Source organism: Syngnathus typhle, unplaced genomic scaffold, assembly GCF_033458585.1.
Source record: "Syngnathus typhle isolate RoL2023-S1 ecotype Sweden unplaced genomic scaffold, RoL_Styp_1.0 HiC_scaffold_125, whole genome shotgun sequence".
In the NCBI taxonomy this organism is placed as follows: domain Eukaryota; kingdom Metazoa; phylum Chordata; class Actinopteri; order Syngnathiformes; family Syngnathidae; genus Syngnathus; species Syngnathus typhle.
In genome coordinates this window covers 103,258-110,000 of record NW_026872031.1, presented here as the reverse complement: position 1 = coordinate 110,000, position 6,743 = coordinate 103,258, and positions in this window count along the sequence as shown.

Genomic DNA, 6,743 nt, shown 5'->3' with positions numbered 1-6,743 from the left:
CCTCTAGGTGGGTGATTCGGGGCGTCTCGGTCTCGCTGCCGTTCGGTCGCGCCAAGGCCTGCGGGGGCGGCGCGTAGCGCACGCTCTCGCGGCGGCCGAGGCGCTAGAGTGCGACCCGCAAGTGGGGAGGAACCGTCCACCCAACGCCGGCGCGAGCCGGGGCCGGTGGGGGCCCTACCAAGGCGGGTCATGAGTGCCAGTCGGTCAGTTCGGGAGAAGGGGAGGGTACTCGGAGGCCCGCCGGGAGCAGACGGGGGTCCGGAAGCTGAGGGGGGTGAAGGACGGCGGCCGGGAGCAGACGGCCGTCCCCGGGAGGGGGTGTTCGTTCACGTGCGGACGCCGGGAGCAGGCGGCCGTCACGCGATTCTGCCAACCGTTCCTACCGGCCTGTGTTTAAGGAGGCGGCCGGTCCTCCGTCCTTGGATGGATAAGATTCGCAGATTTTCGCCCGGCCTGTGTTTAAGGAGGCGGCCGGTTCCCTCCTTCCTTCCTTTCTTGGATGTATAACATTCGCAGATTTTCGCCCGGCCGGTGGTTTAAGGAGGCGGCCGGTCCTCCCTCCTTGGATGTATAACATTCGCAGATTTTCGCCCGGCCTATGTTTAGTGAGGCGACCGGTCCTCCCTCCTTGGATGTATAACATTCGCATATTTTCGCCCGGCCGGTGGTTTAAGGAGGCGGCCGGTCCTCCCTCCTTGGATGTATAACATTCGCAGATTTTCGCCCGGCCGGTGGTTTAAGGAGGCGGCCGGTCCTCCCTCCTTGGATGTATAACATTCGCAGATTTTCGCCCGGCCTATGTTTAGTGAGGCGACCGGTCCTCCGTGGAGAGCGACCCGCAAGTGGGGAGGAACCGTCCACCCAACGCCGGCGCGAGCCGGGGCCGGTGGGGGCCCTACCAAGGCGGGTCTCATTGCCTGTCGGTCAGTTCGGGAGAAGGTGGGGGTACTCGGAGGCCCGCCGGGAGCAGACGGGGGTCCGGAAGGTGAGGGGGTGAAGGACGGCGGTCGGGAGCAGACGGCCGTCCCCGGGAGGGGGTGTTCGTTCACGTGCGGACGCCGGGAGCAGGCGGCCGTCACGCAATTCTGCCAACCGTTCCCACCGGCCTGTGTTTAAGGAGGCGGCCGGTCCTCCACGAGAAGAATTCTGCCAAACGTTCCACCGGCCTGTGTTTAAGGAGGCGGCCGGTCCTCCCCGTCGTTCCGCCGGCTTGTGTTTAAGGAGGCGGCCGGTCCTCCACGAGAAGAATTCTGCCAAACGTTCCACCGGCCTGTGTTTAAGGAGGCGGCCGGTCCTCCCCGTCGTTCCGCCGGCTTGTGTTTAAGGAGGCGGCCGGTCCTCCACTATTCCTTCCTTGGATGGAAAGCATGTAGCACTTTGAAAATTTTCGAGCACTGTGACACTTTGAAAATTTTCGAGAGTTTTTGTACTTAGAAAATTTTTCGCTCTTGCACTTCCAGAGTGCTTTGCGGTAGCTCCTAGGTTCGCTGTCCGAGCATGTGAACACTTTTTGGGGGGGAACACATCGCTAGAGACACCAGCCGCCTGGTTCTCGGGGCCAAAACTTGTGTTCCCCACACTCGTTCTGACTATATTTTGCGATTTGGGGGTAAAGGTAATGAGTACAGTGACTAGGGGGACCAACTCATCGTACTCTGGCGCACCAACAGACCAAAGCTGGTACTGCACTTACCCCTGGTACCCCAACGCCTGGTACCTGACGGGCGAGAGGCTGATTTTTCGCTATTTGCGGCCGACCGAGGGAACCAGACAAAGCGGACACTTTACGGCGCAAGAGCCGTTGGCACTTAGAAATTTTCGACAAAGTTGGCGCGAGCTCCAGAAGGAGAGGCTGATTTTTCGCTATTTGTGGCCGACCGAGGGAACCAGGCAAAGCGGACACTTTACGGCGCAAGAGCCGTTGGCACTTAGAAATTTTTTGACAAAGTTGGCGCGAGCTCCAGAAGGAGAGGCTGATTTTTCGCTATTGTGGCCGACCGAGGGAACCAGGCAAGCGGACACTTTACGGCGCAAGAGCCGTTGGCACTTAGAAATTTTTTGACAAAGTTGGCGCGAGCTCCAGAAGGAGAGCTGATTTTTCGCTATTTGGTGGCCGACCGAGGGAACCAGGCAAAGCGGACACTTTACGGCGCAAGAGCCGTTGGCACTTAGAAAATATTCGCCAAAGTTGGCACGAGCTCCAGAAGGAGAGGCTGATTTTTCGCTATTTGTGGACGACCGAGGGAACCAGACAAAGCGGACACATTACGGCGCAAGAGCCGTTGGCACTTAGAAAATATTCGCCAAAGTTGGCACGAGCTCAGAAGGAGAGGCTGATTTTTCGCTATTGTGGCCGACCGAGGGAACCAGACAAAGCGGACACTTTACGGCGCAAGAGGCCGTTGGCACTTGCGCGAGCTCCAGAAGGAGAGGCTGATTTTTCGCTATTTGTGGCCGACCGAGGGAACCAGACAAAGCGGACACTTTACGGCGCAAGAGCCGTTGGCACTTAGAAAATATTCGCCAAAGTTGGCACGAGCTCCAGAAGGAGAGGCTGATTTTTCGCCGTTTGTGGCCGACCGAGGGAACCAGACAAAGCGGACACTTTACGGCGCAAGAGGCCGTTGGCGACTTAGGCGAGCTCCAGAAGGAGAGGCTGATTTTTCGCTATTTGTGGCCGACCGAGGGAACCAGGCAAGCGGACACATTACGGCGCAAGAGCCGTTGGCACTTAGAAAATATTCGCCAAAGTTGGCACGAGCTCCAGAAGGAAGAGGCTGATTTTTCGCTATTTGTGGCCGACCGAGGGAACCAGGCAAAGCGGACACTTTACGGCGCAAGAGCCGTTGGCACTTAGAAATTTTTGACAAAGTTGGCGCGAGCTCCAGAAGAGAGGCTGATTTTTCGCCGTTTGTGGCCGACCGAGGGAACCAGCAAAGCGGACACATTACGGCGCAAGAGCCGTTGGCACTTAGGCGAGCTCCAGAAGGGAGAGGCTGGTTTTTCGCTATTTGTGGCCGACCGAGGGAACCAGGCAAAGCGGACACATTACGGCGCAAGAGCCGTTGGCACTTAGGCGAGCTCCAGAAGGAGAGGCTGATTTTTCGCCGTTTGTGGCCGACCGAGGGAACCAGGCAAAGCGGACACATTACGGCGCAAGAGCCGTTGGCACTTAGGCGAGCTCCAGAAGGAGAGGCTGGTTTTTCGCTATTTGTGGCCGACCGAGGGAACCAGGCAAAGCGGACACATACGGCGCAAGAGCCGTTGGCACTTAGGCGAGCTCCAGAAGGAGAGGCTGATTTTTCGCCCGTTTGTGGCCGACCGAGGGAACCAGGCAAAGCGGACACATTACGGCGCAAGAGCCGTTGGCACTTAGGCGAGCTCCAGAAGGAGAGGCTGATTTTTCGCCGTTCGTGGCCGACCGAGGGAACCAGGCAAAGCGGACACATTACGGCGCAAGAGCCGTTGGCACTTAGAAAATATTCGCCAAAGTTGGCACGAGCTCCAGAATGAGAGGCTGATTTTTCGCCGTTTGTGGCCGACCGAGGGAACCAGGCAAAGCGGACACATTACGGCGCAAGAGCCGTTGGCACTTAGGCGAGCTCCAGAAGGAGAGGCTGATTTTTTCGCTATTTGTGGCCGACCGAGGGAACCAGGCAAAGCGGACACATTACGGCGCAAGAGCCGTTGGCACTTAGAAAATATTCGCCAAAGTTGGCACGAGCTCCAGAATGAGAGAGCTGATTTTTCGCCGTTTGTGGCCGACCGAGGGAACCAGACAAAGCGGACACATTACGGCGCAAGAGCCGTTGGCACTTAGGCGAGCTCCAGAAGGAGAGGCTGATTTTCGCTATTTGTGGCCGACCGAGGGAACCAGGCAAAGCGGGACACTTTACGGCGCAAGAGCGTTGGCACTTAGAAAATATTCGCCAAAGTTGGCACGAGCTCCAGAAGGAGAGGCTGATTTTTCGCCGTTTGTGGCCGACCGAGGGAACCAGACAAAGCGGACACATTACGCGCAAGAGCCGTTGGCACTTAGGCGAGCTCCAGAGGAGAGGCTGATTTTTCGCTATTTGTGGCCGACCGAGGGAACCAGGCAAAGCGGACACTTTACGGCGCAAGAGCCGTTGGCACTTAGAAAATATTCTGAATTCTCACCGACCTCCGTGGTGGAGAGGCCGAATTTTCGACATTCGTGGCCGGACCGGGGAACCGTCGCACTCGGACAACTTGTGCGGCAGCCCTCGGTGATTTTAGGACCGCTTTTTCACCCTCGCTGTCCGACCGGAGAACCGTCGTAGCTCGGACAGTTCGTGTGCCAGCATCCGCTGGCACTTAGAAAATTTTAAAAAAGAAAAAAATAGTCTTCTGCATATACGTTCTGACTATATTTTGCGATTAGGGGGTAAAGGTAATGAGTACAGTGACTAGGGGGACCAACTCATCGTACTCTGGGCGCACCAACACGCCAAGGTTGGTACTGCACTTAGGCTGATTTTTGCGCTATTCGCGGCCGACCGGGGAACCAGCGCGGAGCGGACACATTACGGCGAATGAGCCGTTGGCACTTAGAAAATTTTGAGCTTTTTTCGAACTTCCGTGAGGCTGATTTTGCGCTATTCGCGGCCGACCGGGGAACCAGCGCGGAGCGGACACATTACGGCGAATGAGCCGTTGGCACTTAGAAAATTTTGAGCTTTTTTCGAACTTCCCGTGAGGCTGATTTTGCGCTATTCGCGCGACCGGGGAACCAGCGCGGAGCGACACATTACGGCGAATGAGCCGTTGGCACTTAGAAAATTTTTGAGCTTTTTTCGGACTTCCGTGTGGAGCTTTGGGGCCGTTCCGCCTAACTTTTTATGCCCGATTAGGCTTCCAGGGAGGCGGCTAAGCATTATTGACCAATCATGGAGCTTTTTTCGGACTTCCGTGTGGAGCTTTGGGGCCGTTCCGCCTAACTTTTTATGCCCGATTAGGCTTCCAGGGAGGCGGCTAAGCATTATTGACCAATCATGGAGCTTTTTGGGACTTCCGTGTGAGCTTTGGGGCCGTTCCGCCTACTTTTATGCCCGATTAGGCTTCCAGGGAGGCGGCTAAGCATTATTGACCAATCATGGAGCTTTTTTGGGACTTCCGTGTGGAGCTTTGGAGCCGTTCCGCCTAACTTTTTATGCCCGATTAGGCTTCAGGGAGGCGGCTAAGCATTATTGACCATCATGGAGCTTTTTTGGGACTCTTCCGTGTGGAGCTTTGGGGCCGTTCCGCCTAGCTTTTTATGCCGATTAGGCTTCCAGGGAGGCGGCTAAGCATTATTGACCAATCATGGAGCTTTTTTGGGACTTCCGTGTGAGCTTTGGGGCCGTTCCGCTAGCTTTTTATGCCCGATTAGGCCTTCAGGGAGGCGGCTAAGCATTATTGACCAATCATGGAGCTTTTTTGGGACTTCCGTGTGAGCTTTGGGGCCGTTCCGCCTAGCTTTTTATGCCCGATTAGGCTTCCAGGGAGGCGGCTAAGCATTATTGACCAATCATGGAGCTTTTTTGGACTTCCGTGTGGAGCTTTGGGGCCGTTCCGCCTAGCTTTTTATGCCCGATTAGGCTTCCAGGGAGGCGGCTAAGCATTATTGACCAATCATGGAGCTTTTTTGGGACTTCCGTGTGGAGCTTTGGGGCCGTTCCGCCTAGCTTTTTATGCCCGATTAGGCGTTCCAGGAGGCGGCTAAGCATTATTGACCAATCATGGAGCTTTTTTGGGACTCTCCGTGTGGAGCTTTGGGGGCCGTTCCGCCTAGCTTTTTATGCCCGATTAGGCTTCCAGGGAGGCGGCTAAGCATTATTGACCAATCATGGAGCTTTTTTGGGACTTCCGTGTGGAGCTTTGGGGCCGTTCCGCCTAGCTTTTTATGCCCGATTAGGCTTCCAGGGAGGCGGGCTAAGCATTATTGACCAATCATGGAGCTTTTTTGGGACTTCCGTGTGGAGCTTTGGGGCCGTTCCGCCTAGCTTTTTATGCCCGATTAGGCTTCCAGGGACGGCGGCTAAGCATTATTGACCAATCATTGGAGCTTTTTTGGGACTTCCGTGTGGAGCTTTGGGCCGTTCCGCCTAGCTTTTTATGCCCGATTAGGCTTCCAGGGAGGCGGCTAAGCATTATTGACCAATCATGGAGCTTTTTGGGACTTCCGTGTGGAGCTTTGGAGCCGTTCCGCCTAATGCCCGATTAGGCTTCCAGGGAGGCGGCTAAGCATTATTGACCAATCATGGAGCTTTTTTGGGACTTCCGTGTGGAGCTTTGGGGCCGTTCCGCCTAGCTTTTTATGCCCGATTAGGCTTCCAGGGAGGCGGCTAAGCATTATTGACCAATCATGGAGCTTTTTTGGGACTTCCGTGTGGAGCTTTGGGGCCGTTCCGCCTAGCTTTTTATGCCCGATTAGGCTTCCAGGGAGGCGGCTAAGCATTATTGACCAATCATGGAGCTTTTTTGGGACTTCCGTGTGGAGCTTTGGGGCCGTTCCGCCTAGCTTTTTATGCCCGATTAGGCTTCCAGGGAGGCGGCTAAGCATTATTGACCAATCATGGAGCTTTTTTGGGACTTCCGTGTGGAGCTTTGGGGCCGTTCCGCCTAGCTTTTTATGCCCGATTAGGCTTCCAGGGAGGCGGCTAAGCATTATTGACCAATCATGGAGCTTTTTTGGGACTTCCGTGTGGAGCTTTGGGGCCGTTCCGCCTAGCTTTTTATGCCCG